Consider the following 24,858-nt stretch of genomic DNA (forward strand, 5'->3'; position numbering starts at 1 on the left):
CTCTAGACAGATTTTCTGTCATCTGTTCAAAAGATATGTCTACTCATTAAACTGCCTTGCAAAAAAAAAAAAAAAAAGAAGAATACCGTAATTATAAATAAAATAAAATATAAATAAAACAAATGAGGTGATATTCATGCGTGGGCAAGAAAGGCATCGACTTTGGTAGCTGCATGGCAACAGTGGATAAAAAGCAAGATTTTGTCAATAACAGAATTATATATTTAAAGTGGTTGTAAAGGCCCAAGGTTGTTTTACCTTCATGCATAAAAAAACCTTCTCTGTGCAGCAGCACCCAAAAATACCCCCCCCCCCAATACTTACCAGAGCCCCATCGCGATCCAGCGATGTACACGAGAGCCTTGGCTCTCTGGGGACTCACTCTCCTCATCAGCCAAGACAGCAGTAGGAACCACTGTCTCCCGCCGCTGTCAATCACAGCCAGTGAGCCAATGAGGAGAGGGGGTGGGGCAAAGCTACAGCTCTGCGTATGAATGGACACGCAGGGCAGCAGCTTGCGAGTGAGCCTGCTTGGGTGCCCCCACAGCTGCTTGCTCTGGGGGCACTCGACAGGAGGGAGGGGCCAGGAGAAAAGGCAGGATCAGGGCTGCTCTGTGCAAAATGAATACACAGAGCAGGCAAGTATGACATGGTATGCAAAATTGTCACTCTTTTTTTTTTTTAACGCAAAATATAAAAACCGCAGAGGTGATCAAATACCAACAAAAGAAAGCTCTATTTATGGGAAAATACAGGACATCAATTTTGATTGGGTGAAACATTGCATGACCGCACAGTTGTCAGTTAAAGTGACGCAGTGCCACGTCGCAAAAAATGCTCTGGTCAGGAAGGGGGAAAATCCTTCCGGGGCTGAAGTGGTTAATATCACAGAATTCATCTATTTGGCTGGACTTTCATTTTGGGTTTTCTAAAGATGGAACTTTCCTATGTCTTCAGTTCAGTTGTGACAAAAGTATAAACAAAAGAGATGGAAATGGATGGCATTTGTTTACATCTGTTCAGAACAAGGACACAGCCTTGTTTCATTTTAAAAAATGGTGGGGTGGGGGGGGGGGGGGTGCCGTCCCCTCTGGGAGAGCACAGTGATTACTGCTAGCTACTAGAACAGGGATAATTGCATGTAATATCCAGCAGGCTGGTTGTATCCAAGTGGCTCGATCATCTTGGGGACATTCGGTTTGCCCATGCATGGTTCGAACTGCAGTCGGTTGAGCAGGATTTGAACAGACTATGGCCGGCTTAAAAAAAAAAAAAATTAAAAAAAGACAATTACACAGAGCAGGTAAGTATGACATGTTTGTTATTTTAAAAGAAGTAATTTACAAATCACTTTAATTTGCAATCTTAGCTCATTAGACAAATGTGTGTGGAGCTATAAAACAATTCACTATATGCGGTGAATGGATGTATGTGTGAATGCATGGAACACGCACTTAGTAGTATATGGTTTTATTTTTACGCAGACAGCAAACATGCAATGTTTAGACAAGCCTTAGGCAGCCTATGACATATGCGTTCATAAATTATTGCTGGGCTGGAATGTACCTCGCAGTTTAGCAGGAAGTAAGTTGTACAACAACACACATGCTGCTTTTAATGGAAAGCTATGAAAAATCAATGAGGAAGTGCAGGCAGTGAGCAGATGGGCAGAAAACAGACAGGAACATATGTGAAAGAAGAAGAAAAAAAAATCTGGATAAAAATAAATAAAAAAAGCGAAAACACCAAATGTTCTTTTTGAGTCAAACTGCGTAGTAAGGTACAGAGTTCTCTTGACTATTTATAACCTTCACTGCACAATCACAGAAGGGCAGAGGCGTAATTAAGAACTGTAATTGTAAAAAAAAAAAAAAAAAGAAAGAAAAAGAACTAATTAAATGGAACATTAAGGAATCCAGAGATACAAAAATATAGAGAATTTACAAAAGAAAAGTAATTTCTTTAAAGTAAAGTTGTTACAAAGCTGTGAAATTCAAACCAAGTAGCCAAGGGGAAAAAAAATTCAAAACTTTAAAGTAAATGTGCCATCCAAAACACAAGGGGGTTGCCACAGCAGACTCCACATTCTGAAAATGCCATCAGCTGGGCTGTCATGTGGTCCTCTGGATTCAAAGTGTCAAGTCACTGTCCCTGAACAAGTATGTGGATAAGGACTTCTAATGTTTCTGTGAAATCTACACATTTTTTCATACTATTTTACAGTTTAAAATTAAATGCTGCTTTTTATCTTTTTCATCTCAAAGAAAAAAGAATGGATAAACATCCAAAAAAAAAAAAAAACACACAAATACTTCTGAAATCTGAAGAGGATATTCATAACAGAGCCTTTGTCTACATCATTCAAAACAGCAAGACATGACTTTCAACAAAATGGCGGTATTTTCAACTTGAGACTTGCGACACTCGCATTGTTGGAAGCGGTCCAGTGGGTCAGATTTGTTTTGGAGCAAGTGACGGACAGGAATCATATATTCATGTCACAACGCAAGTAACAGTAAAGATTACCCTCGCTTCTATTTTAGCAGTCCAGAGGTATTTGCTTGGGTTTGTTTGTGTTGTGACAGTGTCCTAGACTTTAATGAATGCCTCGGCCACTCTGCATTTTTGTACCATTCAGTCATGCATTTTTGTTATTGTTGAATGGGGTGCGAAGTTGCACTGCAGGAGCTCGAGTCCTTGGTGGTCTCCCAAGGTTTCTGACTAAAAAGGCATCTTCTTTGTTCCAGAAGATAAAGCCGTCCAGTAGGTCATTGAAAAGTCCAAATAAAGGCAGCAGCAGCCTTGGGAGAGAGATGAAGGATGAAACAAAAAAAAAAAAAAAAAAAGGGAGAGAATGTTTTTTGGGTGACATATTAGCTACCATTTCCTACTCAAACAAGCTGCAGCTTTGCCAGATTCAAAAATATACAGTACATTTTCTGATTTTTACGGAGATTTAAAAAAATAAATAAATAAATTTAAATAAATTAGGAAACAATAAAAGAGTATAGCCCACGATAAGTAGATTTCAGGCTGGGAAGTTTGGATGATGGAGAAAAAAAGACCCTCTATCCTGTTCATATATAAAACTAAACCTTAGAAAGCTCAAATTAAAAATTGCACCATAACAAAATAGCTATACAAAAAAAAAAAAAAACTATTATATATATATATATATATATATATATATCACGCACACACTCTATATTATCATGTGTATTGGGACTCCTGCCTTTACACCCACACGAACTTTAAAGACATCCATCTTAGTCTGTAGGGTTTAATATTTCAACATTAAGTTGGCCCATCCTTTGCAGCTTCAACTCTTCTGGGAAGGCTGTCCACAAGGTTTAGGAGTGTGTCTTTGGGACTGTTTGACCATTCTTCCAGAAGCGCATTTGTGAGGTCAGGCACTGATGTTTGACGAGAAGGCCTGGCTCACAGTCTCTGCTCTAATTCATCCCAAAGATATTCTATAGGGTTGAGGTCAGGACTCATCCATGTCTTTATGGACCTTGCTTTGTGCACCAGTGCACAGTCATGTTGGACCAGGAAGAGGCCACAAAGTTGGGAGCAAGAAATTATCCAAAATGTCTTGGTATGCTGACACCTTAAGAGTTCCCTTCACTGGAACTAAAGGGCCAAGCCCCTGAAAAACAACCCCACACCATAATCCACCCTCCACCAAATGTTTTGGACCAGTGAACAAAGCAAGGTCCATAAAAACATGGATGAGCGAGTTTGGGGTGGAGGAACTTGACTGGCCTGCACAGAGTCCTGACCTCAGCCCAATAGAACACCTTTGGGGTGAATTTGAGTGGTGACTGCGAGCCAGGCCTTCTCGTCTAAACCTCAGTAGTTGTGGTCATCTTGAGTAAGGGCAAATGATGTAGCATTTACTTCCTGGAATCCTTTAGCCTTTAGCTCAAGCATGCATGCAAGAGTATGCTTAGCTGAAAAAAAACCCTCCTCTCCTGAAGACTCCTGGGATGTATGACATTTGCCTAGGCAAGAAAACCGAAAGTAACTGAAGAAATACAAAAAAAAAAATAAATAAATATAATGTACTTTCCTATCTATTTACTAATGCTAGCAGCATGAGGATTAAAAATAATCAATGTTGATTGGGAGAGTGAAGACCCCCGATTTGTACACCTGCCTCAGCCCTTAGAATCAATATCCAGGGGCTCTCTCACTCCATTCGCCACACCACTTCCCAAAAATAGTTTCTGTACTACTTTTGGCGACTTCAGGGTGCGATTTGTATAGACATCTGCGCAGAAACTCGCCCAGATGCTTCTGAAATCACTCCCGAAGTCAGACTGACATGCAGCTATGAAATCGTGTGAGTTCAGCTGATTTCAATCCTGCCGTCAGTGTGAACCTAGGCTCAACCAGAATTCTTTTTTTTTTTTTTTTTTTTTACCCTAATCTATTCTATGCACGAAGTTAAAAAACCTTCTCTGTGCAGCATCACCCCCAGCCATTGTCTCCCACTGCTGTCCACCACAGCCAGTGAGCCAATTCTGTGTCTGAATGGGCACATAGAGCAGCGGCTCGGGAGAGAGCAACTGCTTGGGTGCCCCCATTGCAAGCTACTTGCTCTGGGGGCACTCGGCAGGAGGGAGGGGCAGCACGGGACCTGAAAAGAGGAGGATTAGGGCTGCTCTGTGCAAAATCAATGCACAGAAGGTAGTTATAAAATGTTTTGGTTTTTTTATTATTATTACCTTTAATATCACTTTAACTGAAATACAACATTTGAGCTGGATACGTGAAACATGCGTTTCCATTAACAGCGCTAACACCTCAGAAAAGTAAGGATTTTCACTCTGGCAACCCGATATTGATCTCAACGGCCATTCTGAAGATGGAGGAAAGCCAGAGGTTGAGCAGTCAGTTCTCAGGCACAGAAGCCCTTTAACTTTAGGTTTTGCTATGTTTCTCCCCAACACATCTGCATAGTGGGCCTCCATTATGGAAACAAGCCAAGTGAAAAGCGTTCCTGCCAATCACAGCAGCCAGAATCTTCCTCTCTTTTTAAAACTTGCACTGGAAATTACCAGTCTGAGATTTGATGGTTGCTTTGCATTTCATACATGAGGCCCACTATGCCCACAGTTTAATATATCTAAGAGAATTCCATCAACTCCTATAAGATTGTTTGATTGCCAAGTTCCAATGTTAATAAATGTCCTGTGCAGGTAATAAGCCACAAACCAAGACAAGCAAATAGCTGAGAACATCCCAGCAAGAATCAATTGCTGCATTATAAGGCAAGGAATACGGCAGCAGACTTTCCACTCCTAACGAATCCCTGGTATGAAGGGAGCCGTCCAAAATTCCAAAATATGACTGAAAATGTAAACTGTTCTTTTAGACCAGGATTTCCTGAGCACCATGGGGGGAAAAAAAAAAAAAGTTCAATTAGCACAAGAGGTCTATGCAACAGAGCCAGCAAACATGTCTAGATCCTTCCCACTGCAGGCCCATTTCCCGGGTGTGTGTGAAGAGATTTTACATTGTCAGATTTGCTCACGCTGGACATTAAAACGAAAAGTAAAAAGGTTAGACAAGGATAACAAACATTTTTTTCAAGTTGAGTTTGCTTCTCTGGAGAATAAGTGGGCTAAACTCAAGACTCTACAATCAAGTATAAAAACTTCTACTGCTAATCAGATAGGCCCATGGCCTAGAGACTTAACTGAATGCTGGCACCCTGCTAAAAGCATTTTTGAAATATTTAACCAGAGCTTAGAACAATATAGAATCTTTTTTTAAAGGCCAACCGCATGCAAAAGTTTTGCGGAACTACACTGCATCTGAAGCACCGCAAACCTTAAAGCCATTTAATTGATTTTTAATATTTGAAACAAACTCCCCCATCCATCCATCTCTCCATGCTATATTTTGTTGACAGATCACTTTGAAAAAGAATCCCCAAGCATTTCTGGCTATGGCCATCTTGAGTAAGGGTAGATGATTCACGTAGCATTTACTTCCTGGAATCCATCTGCCCTTTGCTCAGGCATGTAGGGTGTGTTTAGCTGAGAAAAAAAAACCTCCTAAAGACTCCTGGGATGTATGACAATTTGCCTAGGTATGGAAACCAGAAAGTAACTGAAGAAATGTAAAAAAAAAAAAAAAAAAAAGTTTAAAACAAGTAAATATAATTTACTTTCCTATCCATTTACTGATGCTAGCAGCATAAGGATTAAAAATAGTCAATGTTGATACGGAGTGAAGTTCCACTTTAATTACTTTGGTGAGATGCCATTTTTTGTCCAGGGACAGGAAGTGATGGGAAATCACTTGGCTCACATTTGTGACATTTTCCAAACACATCTGAGTTTCCATTGAAGATGTAAATGTGTAGAAACAAATAGTTCAGCACATGCAATCAGTGAGGTGTCTGCCCAAATTTGACACTACAGCCCAATCATCTGTCCTGCTACCACAGCATGTATTAAAGTGAATCTGTGCTTTGCCCATGCAGACCCCCAACAGGCACATATACTTCTCTTCCTTTCACTTCCCTGCTGGTAGCAGTGAAATCAAAGCCCTGTGCAAGCTACAAATAACCAGAGTTGTCGCTCACAGAAGGCTATGGTCCCCGCTGTTACATGGATAAGTCACAAGTTCCTCTATACTAGGAGGTATCATGTATTTCTTTCACCTCTCATCACTGAAGAAACCAGAGGGAGAGCAAAGGTACATTTCTGGGAATTGGAGGGTTAAAGCAAGCTGAAAGGGGCAAAGTACAAGTTTGGAGCTGATGCATGAGTCCTCATATACACCAAGTACAAAACACCCACCGAGCAACACCTAATCCCTTACTCACATGTATTACTAACAAAAGAAATCATCATTTCCTGTGTTTACCTTTTCAAAACATCTGTAGCATGTTCATTTTCACTACTACTAAGTAAAAATCATATCACAGAATGCCTCTCTAGTGATAATATGAAAAGAGACGAAGCATAAACAGATTAAATGCATAGAACAGGATATTTAAAAAATATTGTATCCCCTGGCAAAGCCAGGTGGGAAATGTCAGCCCTGCCGTTCTCTAACTTGCACTCTGTAAGGATATTACATGTATTTATCTTGTTCTACAAAAGTGCAACAATCCTTCTGTTTATGAGTAAATTTCACTGGGAGAAATCCAGCCTCACTGAGCACTGACAGGATGGGTGATGTAGGTGAAAAGATGGACTATCCCTTTAAAGGACTGTTTAGGTAGGCCCTCATTATATATACTCCAGTGTTTCTCAACTCCAGTCCTCAAGAAGCCCCAACAGGTCATGTTTTCAGGATTTCCCTCAGATGAAACAGCTGTGGTAATTACCAAGGCAATGAAACTGATCAAATCACCGGAGCAAAATAATGGTGAGCCTGAAAACATGACCTGTTGGGGCGCCTTGAGGACTGGAGTTTAGAAACACTGATTTATACTAATAGATATGGCTAGGGATACACCGATACCAGTTTTTAAGACCAAGTACTAATGCTTTTTCTTAAAGCGGAGATCCACCCTGAAAAATATTTTCACATTTTCCCAGTCCTTTATTAATACTAAAAAACATTTGGAGTGAAATTTTTTTTTTTTAACGTACCAGAAGTGCCCTGTTGCTAGGTGGTGGCTCCTGAACTGCCACTTCTGATCACTTCCACCCTCCACTGTGCTCCTGGGAAATGGGAGTCATTTCCCAGGAATCAGTGGGCAGGACTGTGTGCAAAAAAAAAAAAAATTGCATTATTTCCCAACAGGAAATGACGCGATTTAAGGCTCATCTTGGTTGACATCACAACAGGGCGGGCACTTCCGACAACGCCCAGTGTGATGGCAACCTGAGAAGTTTCCTGCGCCGCTAGGTGTCCTTACTGCACATGCACAAGAATAGCGGTGCATGCTGGTTATACAGCAGCACCGTATCCAGGAAGTTTATGCTTGTGAGCTTACCATCTTAAGGTAACTTTTTAAATAGGATATTAAGAAAAGCGGCGGCATTTACGAGACTAACCAATGCTAAATATACATATGATAGTAAGAGATGGATTTAAAAAAAAAAGAAAAAAAGTGTATGTGTTTGGAACTCCGCTTTAAAGCAGTTGTAACAAAAAAAATCCTGCCAGGCAATGTCATAATGTGCTAGTATGCATCACATACCTTCACCCATTCTTACTTCCGGGTTCGTGGCCTCCGGCTACATGAGTGGCCGGGGGCGCGATGACGTCACTCCTGCGCATGAGCTCTGACGGTAAGCCAGACCATCAGAGAGTATGCGCCAATGACATCATCGGCTGCATGCATTCATGAATATCTCCTAAACGGTGCAAGTTTAGGAGATATTCACAGTACCCACAGGTAATGCCGTGTACACACGAGCGGAACGTCCAACAGAAAAAGTCAGACGGGAGCTTTTCATCATATATTCCGATCGTGTGTATGCCCCATCGGACTTTTTATGTTGAAAATTCTGATGGACCTAGACCTGTTCTAAATTTTTCCGACGGAACCAATTCCTATCGGGAAAACCGCTCGTCTGTATGCTGTTCCGACGGACCAAAAACGACGCATGCGCTGAAGCAAGTACGAGACGGAAGCTATTGGCTACTGGCTATTGAACTTCTGTTTTCTAGTGCCGTCGTACGTGTTGTACGTCACCTCGTTCTGGACGGTCGGAATTTGGTGTGATCGTGTGTATCCAAGACAGCTTGAGCGGAATTCCGTCGGAAAAATCTTATAACTGGTCGTGTGTACAGGGCATTAGCCTTATTATAGGCTTGCCTGTAGGTACAAGTGGTGTAACAGAGTTTACAACCACTTTAAGTACTCGCCAATACCACTACCTTTATTCACACCATACATGCATGAAAATTGTTCGGAAAACTGCACAGATGATATCACTCGCAGAGACATCAGTTTTCATGTGCGTTTCAGGGAGTTTTTACAGCCTGTTCACATATGTGCGAGCCGGCCGCAGTGCGATTAGAAAAAGGAGTCCTGTGCGGTTTCAGTTCAGGAGTAATTTCTAATCTCATACACTACAATCCACATTGGAACCATACCTGGATGGCTGAACAAAATTGCACCGGACCAAGCTTTGAAATCGCACTGCAAACCAGCCCACACATATGTGAATATTGGGGGGGGGGGGGGATGCGATGAGGGAACTGGACTTTTAGTTTTCCTGAAGAATATTTATAGGCTTCGTTCACACCAGATGCAAAGGGACCGCAATAAGCAGCCAATGAAGTCCAATGTATAGTCAAGGGAAATGACCTTTTTTCCTGTTGTGTCAGTTCACACTACCACATGGTGCATACAGTACATTTCAGAGCTATGATTAATGGATATGAATGAAATGGGTGGTTCTGGTGTGAACAAGCCCTAACATTATTGGAATAGTAGTTGTTAAGGACAGCTTTTGCTTTGACTATTCTACGGGAACTGTACATTGCAGAGTGCATTAACCAGCAGCTACATCTTCCACCGTTCCTTCTACACCACAATGCTAAAAGCTTGATGCTTGCCATGGGTAACTGACCACTACAGCTCTCTGACCACAGGAACTGGACTCACCCAGAAGTGTCGGATGCTGGAAATTCTGCCGTTGGGTGTAGTGCTACAAGACAACAAAGACAGTGGCAGAAGAGGCAATAACTAGTCTTTAACAGGCACTTTTTATTCCTTTTTTTTTAGGGCGACATTCACTTTAACAGAACACGCATAGGACCATAAAGCTATATGAAGCGTTATATTTCATCCGCAGTATACCAAAAGTTTGTAAGTTTCTATAGCATTTCTAAATATAAGAGTTTAACGCAATAAAGAGAGCCATATTGTGGTAACCATAAAAGCGGAAATCCCTTTACAATCACATTCTCTGTAAAGTCACAAGATCTGGAAGATGCTTATCTCCTAGGTCTGCCATGCCAATCTACAAATACTTTTAGTAGTAAGCCCCCATGCACAAGCTTTATATCATACAATGGGGAACAGACATTAAACCAATTATAATATCATCAAATATATACATTCACTGGATAGTTCACATCAGACAAGCAATCCACTGCACTGCCTAATCAGCAGAAGGCAATTATGCAGCCATTCTCCAACACTGAAGATCATCTTCCTGGCAGTCGCCACTAGCCTGATGTCATCGTTTAGTGCCCATTGTGACGCTGTTTGACAAACTGAACATATGTTGCTTGGACCACACAGCAATTCCTGCCATGATTGCTTGCCATTTGCTACTTAATTCAGTCACTTCTCTTCTTAAACTGAAAGATCATAGATAAGCTTGACTCTTTAATTTGATCTAGTCACAAACATGGTAAAGCTGCTCACGTGTATTTTGACATTTTTTTACTGCCAAGTTAGATAACAGGCTCTTTGGCAAGGATTCCATGTCTATGAAGAAACCTCAGACACCTTCCCCAAAGCAAAGCTTAAAGTTTGTACTAAACTCAGGACCCTGCAATCACTATATCTGGTCTCACGCAGTACACAAAACATGGAAATGCAACTGTTTTAGTAAATATAAACTGCTAAATACCTTTCCTCATCAGCAGTATTTAGCAGTCTTGTGGCTTCTATCAGAGCCTGGTTAAAGCTTGTAGGAGGAGTTTTCATACTGTACTGGCTGTCCTATCAGAATGCAGGACCCCTGACCCCCAGTGCTGATTGGCCCTGTGCTGATCATATGCACTCTCTCAAGGAAAAAACCTCTAGCAACACACACCAAACTGAGCATGTGCAGCCAGAGAGGAGAGAGTAAAAGCAGAGTCAGCTGAGCGCTGGGAGCCGCCTGTTATACACACAGATAAGCATATATTTTTTACCCAACACAGGCACATTTACTGGTATATTAGAGCACAGATGGGATGTTTTTTAATGAAATGTGAGAGCAGCGGGTGGAGTGGGCGCTGACACAGGGGGGGTGACAGAGGAGACACAGAAGAGCAGGCTGCGGATGACGGAGGCACTTAAACAGACCACGATGTCAGGGGCTCAGCCAGGTATTACAGGTGTTACAGGGTGCCAAATTACACAGCAAAGTACTGTGTTGTGTAACATGCGTTAAAGGAACAGAATCTGTGTTTTTTTGGGGGTTAACAAACGCTTTAAGTCCTTAGGTTCACTGTTGTGGGTTTAGTAACACTTTAAGTCATCGATATCAGATTGGTTGAAGAACTTTGACCACGATTATCCACCTGATATTCAGACATTTCATGGGTCAGCTGTGCAACTCCCAGGCCTTCTCTCCTTTTCCCATTGGCCTAAACTCAAAAAGTCACCCAATGTACAACAAAAAAACTGATATGCGGGAATATTGTAATCAACTGTACAAAATAACCATATGTTCATGATTTTAATTAATCTTGATCATGCAAAATGAAAAATTTTCTGTTACACCCCAATAATAATTTACTTATGTCCACACATGCACAGCTCCAGCCAAAACATTTTATTAAATTGTGGATAGGATAGAGTGGGAAAGGGTTAGACCCACTATCAGGCTTTATTACCATTAGTGCCCCAATGGGGGAGGTTTCCTCTCACTTCCTGTAATGACAATAGAGGGAATGTCTCTCCAAATGAGAGAGAACACATTTTTAGTTCATTTAAGCCGGCCATAGATGGTTCACATCAACATTGTCATTAGATAGTTAATGGTGGCGGTTATTGATTTTATACTTTTAGTGTAGTCAATTACTGTGTATTTATACACACACATTTCTATTTTGTTATAATTCATTAGTCATTTTTTCAGACACTATCTCTCTGTAGTTCTATATGTGGTATCTTTCCTACACCTTTTCTCCTTTTGGTGTAACTTCCCCTTGTTCATTGCATGGTTAGCCACTGAACCCGACCCATCATCAGAGTGAGCAGATCATTTTTGTTTTTTTCAATAGATGGTTCACATCTCGGCTTGTTCGACAGGGACCAACCAAGGTTTGAACCATGTACTGGCAAGGCTAATTGTACCCAAGTTGAGCTATCAACACTGCTAGCGGCTATTCAAACACTGAATATTTTTAAACCCCATGCCGACAGCATTAGTAAACATATCCCTTCATATATCATAATTACTTTTATTTTTTTTCACATTTCTTCAGCTATTTTCTGGTTTATTGCCTAGGCAAATGATGTCATACATCCCAGGAGTCTGCAGGAGGGGTTCTCTCAGCTAAGCAAACCCTCTTACCTGCATGGCTGAGTCAGTGGCAGATGGCATTCCAGGAAGTAAATGCTACATAGATCACCCGCCCTTACTCAAAATGGCCACGGCCAGAAAAGCTATGGGGGTGTTTTTCAAAGTGACTTCTCAACAAAATAAAACAGTGAAAAATGGATGGATTGGGGGGGGGGGGGGGGGGTGGAGTTTTCTTTGAATATTAAAAATTAGATAGTACTTTTGGTTTGTGATGCAATGAAGATCCACTTTAACACTGACTGTGTTGATTGGGGAATCAAGCGATTTTCTTTCCTACAAGCCGTGGTTGCAAGAAAGAATATCGCTCCATCTATGGCTGGCTTTAGAAAAAAATAGCACTGCTGACAAAGTTTTTATTGCAGTTTGTCCTCTTATCTGGGGGCTCTCATCCTCCTTCATTTCTTGCAAGGACATCAGAAGGGACATGAAGGGAGGGAAAATCCCAGAATAAAAAACACTGTTTATCCAAAACCCCAAAAAGTCGTCCAAAGATGGTTTGAATCTCAGCCGGTTCAGCAGGGACCAGCCGAGATTTGAACCACCTATTAGCAGGCTGATTGTATTCAGGTCAATCCATTGACTTGGGTACGACCAGCATGCTAGATTTTTAGATGCGATTATTGCCAGCGGCTACAGCCACTAGCAATAATCACTCCCAGCAGGGATGGTTCCCCTCACTGGGATAACACAATAGCTCCGCGGGAGAAGTTCGCCCCTCAACACTGCCTGTATTGGTGGGGGAAATTGAGCAATTTGCTTTCCTGCAACATGTGGTTGCAAAGAAAATCGCATCATCTATGGCCAGCTTTAGGCTCCAAGGTCCTTGTAAAAGCCACAAAAACAAAGGTTGATTATTGAACAAATCAGGGCTGTAACGTGGCCATTAGGCCCTGAAACTGCAACAAGGAACTGAGAATGGAAAGAGTAAATCCCTGTTACAGTAGAAAGTGATGGGGAGGGCAGCATCATTTACATTGGAAGCTAACAAACTGTCTCACTTCAATTAAAATGCATGATACTGTGCAGAATAAAGACTGACACTTCCCATTTTCAACAGCGACTATTTATGGTCCAAATGCTGCCACTGGAAAGAAACACATGAGCTTACCAGCTGCACAGTAAAATATACCTACACAAGAGAACACTGGAGGGTCTGTGCAGAGCTTTAGAATTTCCATCTGATCTGGAATGTTTAATGTAGAAAGATTATGCTAATTTCTCCACTCAGAAACTGGAAGATTTGAGGTAGCCATCACCATTAAGCATGAATCGGTCGTGTCGTTACCCTTGTTAATTAAATGCTGCTTCAATCATGTAAACACTATTGTAACGTTAGCTAAAACTACTCTATACTTAAACAGTTGAAGTACGTGTGCAGTAAAGGAACAATAATTGCCAAAAATACATTAAAACATTAAAATACATTCTACAGACACTTTGGGATCTAATTTATAATCGATTTCACACAAAATTTATACAACTGTCACCAAAAGATTCATATTTTGCAACTGAATCCAATTAGAAAAATGTATAAATCTCTGGTAAAACATTAAGGCTCCTTTCACACAGGGCTGTCAGTTTTCACTACTCCACTTACTCAGCGGGCATCGCGCCGTTGATCCCAGCTGAGCCGGTGGATGACAAGTCCGTCTCTGCACTCTGTGCAGGGACGACCTGCCAGAAAGTCCACTTTCGGATGATTAAGGATGATTAAGGACTGTCCGTTTTCATCCGATCCGCCAAAAAAAATGCTTATGCTCAAAAAAGCTCAAATGATCTCAAGTTTCTTCAAGCTTTTAGGCAGAGAAATAAAATCTTTTTTTACAAAGTCTCTATTGGTAGAAAAGTAAATTCAACAGATTAGTGCAACAGTGTGATGGTTACATGAAACATAAGATGGAGAGGAAGATCCCAACAAAGGGATGTTATATACATGGTACAACATTCATCAGTACAACAGAAAACGATGAAGATCATTTAATGTCCCAGGTATATTGTATGGTAGGCAAAGGCTCGGAAACCCCAAGCAATAAAGAGGGGTTCATACATACATAGATTAACTGCATATTGATTATGGATAAGAGAGAAAAATAACTGTTTGGTTTTTATTTTATTTTTTCCCCATCACTGTACCCATCTTCACTGGATTAACTCCTGAAAACCAGGAGTGTCAGAGAAAGTATACAGAAAAAGAAAGGGAATGGTTAGACTCTGTAGTAGACAAGGGGGGATATAAGAGAGAGAAAAAAAAAAAAAAAGAGGAGGAGGAGAGAAAGAGGGAAGAGTCTGGTGGGGGGTGCATTCCAAAGACCCTTACATTGAATGTAGGCTGCTGAACCTGGAAGATTGGTTGTATGATATCCATGGTTGCCAGACCCGAGAAAGTTGTGAGAAGCAGAGGTGAGGGCCGCCATTTTCTCATTAATCATAATGTCAATCATGCGGTTTTTAACTGCTTCGAAGCTGAGTACTGGGGTTTTCCATGCCCTCGCAATGGTCAACTTGGTTGCATTAAAAAGGCGCAGGGCCAATTGGCGTTCCGGGTGGAGGAGTTCAGAGATAGGTTTACACAGAAGGGCTTCATAGGGGTCTCTTTTAAGGTTGGAATGGAGCATGTAACGAAGAAGGGCATAGGACCCTAACCCATAGTCTACATACTTTGGGACAACTCCACCGAATGTGGGCAATGGTACCTTCCTGCGAACAACCCCGGTAACAGTGAGGGGAAAAGGAAGGAATAAAACAAGCTAGTCTTCCTAAAACTCTTAAAGGCTATTGTCATGATCTGTCAGTCCTCTGGGTCCAACTGTTTACCCAAGTCTCTCTCCCATTGGAGATGATACGATCTCACTGAGGGTTTCCTAGAGGAAATGATTGAGGAGTAAAGATATTAATACCGGGGAATGGGGTTTAGCCCTGCAGATGCTTTCAAAGGGGGTTAAGGTGTATGGGGTAGGTCGGGCCTTTGTAAATTGTTGGAGGAAGTGTTTAATTTGGAGGTTACTATAATGTTCTCAAAGGGGGATATCATGGGAAGATCTGAGAACATCAAATGTTATTATTCTCGTAGGGGTGAACAGAGAATGAACGTCAGTGAATCCATTATCCGCCCACCACGAGAATTGTTTAGGATTCTCACAACTGGGGGGGAAATAAAGTGCAGTAAGACGCAGTAATGGTAAGGAGGGGGAATAGTAGTCCGAGAATTTAACAGAGCCCCATAGGCAAAGAGAGTGTGTCATACACAGCCCAAACACACGTGGGCGCTTTGTGGGGGGAGGGGGAGGCAGGGTATAGAGGAAATGGGAATATGGTGACATTTGACCAGATCAATAGTGGTCCAAAGCCGCATTTGATATGTGTCATGAAGGTGAGATAGTGGGGCTATGTTCGCTGCCGTGTAGTATGCCTGAAGATTGGGGACCAAAAGACCCCCATTGATCCGCCGAATGTTTATTGATCCGCGGTTGTGTGGGACCCCAGGCGGATTTCAAGAGCTTGCGTTGGTGAATTTGTAATATGGAGGAAGCGATTGGGACTGGTGATACTCGAAAGATACAACATTTTTGGATGGTAGGTCATACTAACCGCAGAGATCCTGCCAAACCAGGATAGCGGGAGGTGGGACCAGGAGGATAGCATGTTAGTGAGCTTTCTAAAGAGAGGAGGGAAATTGGCCTTGTACAGTCCGTCATATTTAGGAGTGAGACGTATACCCAGATAGGGCAATGAGGGGAGCCATTGAAATGGGAAATTGGCTTTTAGAGAGGTCAGTTCCGAGGAGGAAAGGTTTACGGACATCGCCTTAGACTTAGTAGGGTTAACATGTAGTCCGGAAAGAGATGCAAAGGTCTCCAAAAGGGAGAATAAATTAGGCCGCAAGATTCTGGGTGCTGTCAGAGTCAATAGGATGTCATCTGCATACAAGGAGATCTTATGAGCAGAACCCGCCACTTCAATACCTGTTTTATCTGGATGTGAACGGAACGCCTCCACCAGCAGTTCCATAGCCAGGACAAACGAGAGAGGCGAAAGCGGACAGCCCTGTCGTGTGCCCCTCCGGATAGGAAAAATAGAGCATTCAAATCCGTAGTATTTCATTTTAGCCTGAGGGGCACCGTACAGTGCTGCCAGCCAACTTAGAAAGGAAGTGCCAAAGCCGTAGTTGGGGAGTACTGTCATGAGATAAGGCCAAGACAAAGTGTCAAAGGCCTTGTTCACATCCAGTGAGAAAAGCATAGTTTCCAGGGAACGGTTATGGGCAAGGTGCTGCAATTGAATGATTCTCCTAATGGCATCCCCTGCCTGTCTCTGTGGTACAAACCCTACTTGGTCTTTTTTAATTAAACGGGGGAGGAAGGAGTTCAAACGGTTAGCCAAAATTTTGGTGAGAATCTTCATGTCAACATTAATTAAATCTCAAATGCCTGTAAAAGCAACTTTTGTTTTTTTTTTTTTGAGCTACAGTGTGCATGAGCCCTCCCCCAAACTGACAATGTCCAAAGGTGCCCCTTGTGTGCATTCATCCAGAGTGGGGGCACTTTAATACAGGAACAGTGTGTCTCCCCATTCACCAGGTAAAAACAGAGGGATAGAAATATAAGAAAAGAAAAATAATGTAGTCACAACATCTGATGATTACTGGCCACAAAAACCAAATAGAAGATGACATTTTTACCTTAAAGTAGAAGTCTACCCTAACACTAAAATTCCTGCATCTACAGACATCCACGATCTAACACTAACCCTACCTAGCCTGCAAAGAAGAAATCAGTATACACACCTTTTTGAAGTTGATCTGACCCAATGCCACGTTGAGCTGTCAGCTGCGGCTTCGCTGTGTAGGCAGGTGCAGGAGGACACAGCCGACAACAGAAGCTCCATAGTAGAGTAATAATAGAGTCCTCTGCAGAGCTTCCCCCGCTGGAGCCCGGATCGGCTTCAAAAAAGGTATGTATACTGATTCCTTCTTTACAGGGCTAGATAGGTTAGTGTTAGATTGTGGATGCCTGTAGGTGCAGAGATTTTAGTGTTAGGCTGGATTTCTACTTTAAGGTGCCATTCACGCTTAGCGCAAGGTGATGAATGCAAATTTTTTTGCACATAGGGCATCCCGTTCAAGTGAATTGGCTGCCCTATGCGCAACAAAATGCACCAAAGTGGTTCTGAAACCTTTACAGGCATAGAGATTTGGATCTACGAGTTTTGGGTTTTTTTTTTTTTTAAAAAGCATGTTTTAGTGCATTTGCAGTGCGATTTTCACACATTTTGTAGTGCAACAAACACGTGTCTGCTGGCCGCGTTTAGGATGCCATTAGAAATCAATGGCACTGCAAGCATAAAACACTTTTTTCACATGTTCCGCCAACATGTGCAAAAATGCACATTTCCAGTGTGAATGAGGCCAAAGGATTCCATTCACTCATGTGTTGCAGGCACAAAACTGTGCGCTTTCCCGCAACACACAGAAATGTGCAGCCATTATTTCCCAATAGATGCCCAAACATCTTGCTAATGCGCACACCAAACTGCATAGGAAGAATCTACCGTGCGTTTTGGTGTGGCGAGGATTTTTAAAAAGGGTCAGGCATTTATTTTGCATGTTTCTTGAGCATAGGGCAGCAAACTGAAAAGGCTGCCCTAAACACAGCGCATCAGGGTGGATTTGATTTAAATCACTTTTTAAAGAGCAACTGTCATCTCTGTCCCACAGTGGTTCCTCTTTAATGGGATGGTTGGTGATGTGGCAGTGACACAACAAGGTGAGGGACATGGCGGCAGCATGCGAGCGGATGCCCGCTAACAGGCGCTGCCATTAGGGTTGCACCAATACTAGTATCGGTGCCGATACCAAGTATTTGCACAAGTACTGGTACTCGTGCAAATGCACCGATACCTAAAACCGATACTTTCAGGTTGTCAGTGGGTCTCCCCAGTGTTAAAGAAGTCCGGTAATTGGAGCTGTCACAAAAAAAAAAAAATAAAGCAGCCGGCAATGTTTACTAACAACATATGCTCAGCCCTGAAACACTAAAATAAAAAAACATTGTTTCTTTTTGTATGTTTCTGTTTCTTCATTTGCAGATCAAAAGGGATGAACAAATGTTTAACCCCTTAATTTACTCTAATCAGCCTTAATTAGCTCCCTATTCTCCATTTAATTATTATTTACCTGCTTTTTTTTTTCTTTTGTTCACGTCTATTTTATAAAACGATAAACAAACACTTTTTTTTTGTTTGCTTTGTTTGTGAATATTTTTACACATATATATTAACATATATTTACACATTTCACATTGAAAAAGCGCTAAATTAAAAAAAAATCTATTTATTTCATTTGTAAATAACTTTTCCATTTGTACCATTGCTGATAGCTGAAGTTAAAACAAAACAGTTGCAGTAGGTATCGGTAATTGGTATCGATGAGCACAAAAAAAAAAAAAAAAAAAAAAAAAAAAGTATTGGTGCTTGTACTCATTGAAAAAAAAAAAAAAAAATGGTATCAGTGCATCCCTAGCTGCCATGATGGATCTGAAATGAAAGGCGCTCTTTAAATGTAAGGACTTATTCTTGCTGATAGTTAGAATCTAATATTTGCAACCAACATGAAGGTTTCCTATTTAGAAAAACAAGCTGTCAGGTTAGTAAAACAGCGATATCAGAAACGATTTTAGGTTAATCACACATAGTTGGAGAACTGCTCAAATTCTTTTAATTAAAATAACTTTTTTATTATACTACAGGATCTATATAGCACCAACAGTTTGCACTTAAAATAAAGGCAGACATTAGTTACATTACAATTTGGTACAAGAGGAATCAGAGGGCCCTGCTCATTACAGCTTACAATCTAAAAAGGCAATTGATACAAAAGGTAATAGCTGTGGAGGATGAGCTGATGGAGGAAATAAAACAGTATTAGTTAGAGGCAGAATGGGCTTCTTTAAAGAGAAGGGTTTTCAGGGATCATCTAAAGATGGATAGATTAAGGAACAGTCGGACAGATTGGGGTAGGGAATTCCAAAAGATAGGAGAAGCTCTGGAGAAATCCATAACATGTTATCTCAGCTTGCAGAGCTTGGATTCATTGAAGAAGTTTACCAAAAATGTAAGTATTGCAGAATACACAGCCTCATGCTACATAACTAAGAGCCATTTCATGCTGAATAAACTTATTAATTAAATAGAAAACTATATTTTTACTACAAAAGCATTTTATTAAAAATAAATAAAAATGATTTAAATCAAAAATCCGATTTTTTTGGATTTTGTTTTTTTTTTTTTTTTAATTATCGATTTTTATCCACCATGCAGCGCATGAAAACCATGCAAAAACATGTGCGCTCCATCGTGCCTGCATAGGTGTGAGTGGAGCATGAAGCTAAACCTTATCACTATTAGCAATATGTTTTCCCCAGGCCTCAAGTGGACTTTGATACCAAAGCAAACAATTAAAGAAAAAAGGATTTTGCAGTAAACTTTAAAATGAGTGTCCTATGGCATAGGTGAGTTTTTTTTGGACGCTTTTAGAATAGAAAGTTTGCTATGCTAATAGGAAGTAATAACTTTGGAGAGTAAACTGTATAAGATCAATGACATCACAATGTCATATTGTTTGCAGGCAGCGTTACATTCACAGGGTACTGAAAAGTGACTTGTAACATATGGTCAGCTCTATAGAGCTCACAATAGCCCCCAAGGTTGGTCATTTATCAGAGCCAGTCAGAGATCCCATGATTTTAATCGGACTTTCCACTGCTCAGATAACCAGAGAGAACATTTTCTTCTTAGATGGCTTCAGTATAACAAATAAGAAGTCCTAAAGAAAACCACAATCATGGCTATGGGAGGAAGAAAAAAAACAAAAGCGGAGGAAACAGATAGTAAAATATCTGATTTAACGCTGCAGTACAAAGTTTTTAAATCCGCAGCACAGCTGACAAGTACGCAATTTGTGAATTCCGATCTCCTTCCTTCCCATTAATAACCAGGACTGAAAGAGTTACAGTAACATCAGACTACACATTAAAGTTTTGTCTTCTTTTTGTTCCTTTTTCAGGATGTTTGCAAACATGGAAATCTCCCCCCACCCCCATGTTCATGGAGACCTGGCTTCTGTATGAACATCATGCTGACAACATATTGTTGCCCCTAGCAACTGTCAAATCCAACAAGGTTCCTCTCTGCCTGCAAAGGGCAACAAGGTATCCTCCTCCAAGAATAATCTTTCTACTCTAGTGCCTGGATCAGTAATTATTATTATAGAGGATTTATACAGCGCCAACAGTTTGCGCAGCACTTAACAACATTAAGGCAAACAATACAGTTACAATACAAGAGGAATCAGAGGGCCCTGTTCCTTAGAGCTTACAATCTAGAAGATTAACTGAAGATGGCAAACACAGATGATAAACGATTATATACAGGATGACTACTTCCTTCACAAATAACACCACAACAACTAGCCAATCATATTCAGGGGGAACACATTCCTACAAACTAATGTGAATCCACATTCATTAACGTGCACCTTGGCCGCCTTAGGAGTGTGAAAGGGCACGGGAAGAGGTGCGACATTGAACAATAGCCAGCCAGGCTGCACATGGCTGAATACATTAGTAGGAACAATAGGGAACACATCCACGGAGTAACAAGGTAAAATGAGGAAAGCTTGCCTCGAGGTACGCTTTACAAGTGTGACTGCATAGAAGAGCAGACTGTGCCGGAATTACACATGCTCTATGGCACACTATATGACTGATTCCCCAAAGCACCCCCTTCTTTATGAATCACTCAGCAGAGGAGCAGCCAAGGGAGGGGAGGCTTCCCTACTTACCTGGCCCTACCACCACATGTGGGGTATACTGGATCTAGGACACCCCCCTCCAATACAGCCTATCAGTGCCATCACAAGGCAGCTGTACCAGCTCACATCTCATACAACACAAACAACCACTACAATAAAACTATAATTATTAGCAACAGGCTACATATACCAAGCACAAGCATCTGTGCTAGGAAATAATCTGCACTTTAGCTAGCTGTCACGGAAAAACTCTAGACAAATGGAATACTGTGTCTATACAAGAATCTGTATACCAACGCAGCTCATATTTTAAAGGTCATGGTGGCCACACACATCTATACAAGTCGTCATTCGCTGCAACTAAACTGATAAGGATTGTAGGCCAAAGACCCTCCGCAGTTTCATTTAATCCCCCTTTGACACTTGTGTGACTTGTGGCTGCAAAGTCACATGACAAGTCGTACCCCATCATTTCCAATAAGTATAGTTCATATTTGTGCGACTTCAAAGTAGTCCCTGCACTACTTTGGTCAGACTTTGATGCGACTTGAAATCCATTTTTAACTCTTCCAAGTTATCAAAACAATTTTTAGATCACTTCCAATTAAACAATCTGCGATTGTCAGAACTGATTCGAATTGATACTGATTGGTTTCAGCAGATCATATTTTCGAAGAGTGTTTTCAATGTCTCAGAAAGCACAAAATCCCGAGTGCACTACTGCATCATTCCATATTTTAATCAATGATAGATCAATTAAACATCGTTCAGAAATCACCAGGTGTATGTGTAGCGTAAACTGGCAAGTTTGGGATCAATGTGCCTCCTAATAGAATGAATGTTATATTCACACTAACTACAGGAACTATTGGAAAAGCACATTCGGCCTCCTTCACAGTCAGAAAGAACAGGCGTTCGATTCACATTTAGATGCAAAGTAAACGTTGGCGCTGTACAGTAATAGGGAACAGTCTGGTACACACGGGGCGTCTGCATCACTGCGCTAAATGTCAGATCAACTGCAATGTTTGCCAGGTGTTTCCACTTTCAAAGCTTGCCAATCGCCTCCCAAAAACACCTACCTTAAAGTCAACAGAAGTGTCCCAAAAGCCTCCAAGTCAACAGAAGAACCCCAAACACCTCCATTCAAGTCAACTGAAGTGCCCCAATTGCCTCTACTGAAGTCAATAGAAGCGCCCCAAAAACACCTCAATTCAAGTCAACAGAAGTGCCCCAACCACCTCCAAGTCAACAGTTGCAGCTCCATTCAAATCAACAGAAGCACCCCAAACACCTCCACTCAGGTCAATAGGCTAACCCCTAATACTTTCATTCAAGTCAATAGTAAAGTGCCCCAAATGCTGCCATCCAAGTCAATGGACGCATGTCATAAATGGAAGCCAAATGCTCCAAAGGCGCCTGGCACGCATATGCAGGGCACTATGGTGAGTCTTTGCTTTCCTCCCACAAAAACAGACATTTGGATATCTTCAGAAATCAGCTCCAAATTGCATCTAAACCGCAAAACCAACTCTCTGTGGGCGTTCCGGTCTCACCGTCGTTTGAACGCAGCCTTAGGAGCTGAGCATGCCGGGTCACAGCCCCCCCCCCCCAACAGTCTACGCGTCACAGCCCCCCCCCCCCAACAGTCTACGCGTCACAGCCCCCCCCCCCAACAGTCTACGCGTCACAGCCCCCCCCCCCCAACAGTCTACGCGTCACAGCCCCCCCCCCCCAACAGTCTACGCGTCACAGCCCAGCCCCCCCAACAGTCTACGCGTCACAGCCCCCCCAACAGTCTACGCGTCACAGCCCCCCCCCAACAGTCTACGCGTCACAGCCCCCCCCCCAACAGTCTACGCGTCACAGCCCCCCCCCAACAGTCTACGCGTCACAGCCCCCCCCCCCCCCCAACAGTCTACGCGTCACAGCCCCCCCCCCCCCCCCAACAGTCTACGCGTCACAGCCCCCCCCCCCCCCCCCAACAGTCTACGCGTCACAGCCCCCCCCCCCCCAACAGTCTACGCGTCACAGCCCCCCCCCCCCAACAGTCTACGCGTCACAGCCCCCCCCCCCAACAGTCTACGCGTCACAGCCCCCCCCCCCAACAGTCTACGCGTCACAGCCCCCCCCCCCCAACAGTCTACGCGTCACAGCCCCCCCCCCCAACAGTCTACGCGTCACAGCCCCCCCCCCCCAACAGTCTACGCGTCACAGCCCCCCCCCCCCCAACAGTCTACGCGTCACAGCCCCCCCCCCCCCAACAGTCTACGCGTCACAGCCCCCCCCCCCCCAACAGTCTACGCGTCACAGCCCCCCCCCCCAACAGTCTACGCGTCACAGCCCCCCCCCCCAACAGTCTACGCGTCACAGCCCCCCCCCCCAACAGTCTACGCGTCACAGCCCCCCCCCCCAACAGTCTACGCGTCACAGCCCCCCCCCCCAACAGTCTACGCGTCACAGCCCCCCCCCAACAGTCTACGCGTCACAGCCCCCCCCCAACAGTCTACGCGTCACAGCCCCCCCCCAACAGTCTACGCGTCACAGCCCCCCCCCAACAGTCTACGCGTCACAGCCCCCCCCCCAACAGTCTACGCGTCACAGCCCCCCCCCCAACAGTCTACGCGTCACAGCCCCCCCCCAACAGTCTACGCGTCACAGCCCCCCCCCCAACAGTCTACGCGTCACAGCCCCCCCCCCAACAGTCTACGCGTCACAGCCCCCCCCCCCAACAGTCTACGCGTCACAGCCCCCCCCCCCAACAGTCTACGCGTCACAGCCCCCCCCCCCAACAGTCTACGCGTCACAGCCCCCCCCCCAACAGTCTACGCGTCACAGCCCCCCCCCAACAGTCTACGCGTCACAGCCCCCCCCAACAGTCTACGCGTCACAGCCCCCCCCAACAGTCTACGCGTCACAGCCCCCCCCCCAACAGTCTACGCGTCACAGCCCCCCCCCCAACAGTCTACGCGTCACAGCCCCCCCCCAACAGTCTACGCGTCACAGCCCCCCCAACAGTCTACGCGTCACAGCCCCCCCCCCAACAGTCTACGCGTCACAGCCCCCCCCCAACAGTCTACGCGTCACAGCCCCCCCCCCAACAGTCTACGCGTCACAGCCCCCCCCCAACAGTCTACGCGTCACAGCCCCCCCCCAACAGTCTACGCGTCACAGCCCCCCCCCAACAGTCTACGCGTCACAGCCCCCCCCCAACAGTCTACGCGTCACAGCCCCCCCAACAGTCTACGCGTCACAGCCCCCCCCCCAACAGTCTACGCGTCACAGCCCCCCCCCCAACAGTCTACGCGTCACAGCCCCCCCCCAACAGTCTACGCGTCACAGCCCCCCCCCAACAGTCTACGCGTCACAGCCCCCCCCCCAACAGTCTACGCGTCACAGCCCCCCCCCAACAGTCTACGCGTCACAGCCCCCCCCCAACAGTCTACGCGTCACAGCCCCCCAACAGTCTACGCGTCACAGCCCCCCCAACAGTCTACGCGTCACAGCCCCCCCAACAGTCTACGCGTCACAGCCCCCCCAACAGTCTACGCGTCACAGCCCCCCCAACAGTCTACGCGTCACAGCCCCCCCAACAGTCTACGCGTCACAGCCCCCCCAACAGTCTACAGATCACAGCCCCCAACATTGTAAGGGTCACAGCCCCCCCATTTTCATTAAATGACCACACACAGCAGGCCCCCCATAACTGCACACCAGGGGACCCCCCATTGGACACAGGAGCGGAGATCAGTCCTCTATACTGACGTGTCTTGCACATGATAGTGGAGACCCTTCACCCCTCCCCCATACACGGAGGTCGGTAGG

At 43.7% G+C, this 24,858-nt stretch overlaps 1 protein-coding gene across 1 annotated transcript in view; it reads right to left on the reverse strand.

The window, feature by feature from the left end:
* The window catches only part of GPC4 (glypican 4), a 179,841-nt gene that overhangs the window by 154,568 nt on the left and 415 nt on the right, over nt 1-24,858 (reverse strand). The gene's annotated exons all lie outside the window — the stretch shown is intronic.

Source organism: Aquarana catesbeiana, linkage group LG09 (genome assembly GCF_042186555.1).
Source record: "Aquarana catesbeiana isolate 2022-GZ linkage group LG09, ASM4218655v1, whole genome shotgun sequence".
Lineage (NCBI taxonomy): Eukaryota > Metazoa > Chordata > Amphibia > Anura > Ranidae > Aquarana > Aquarana catesbeiana.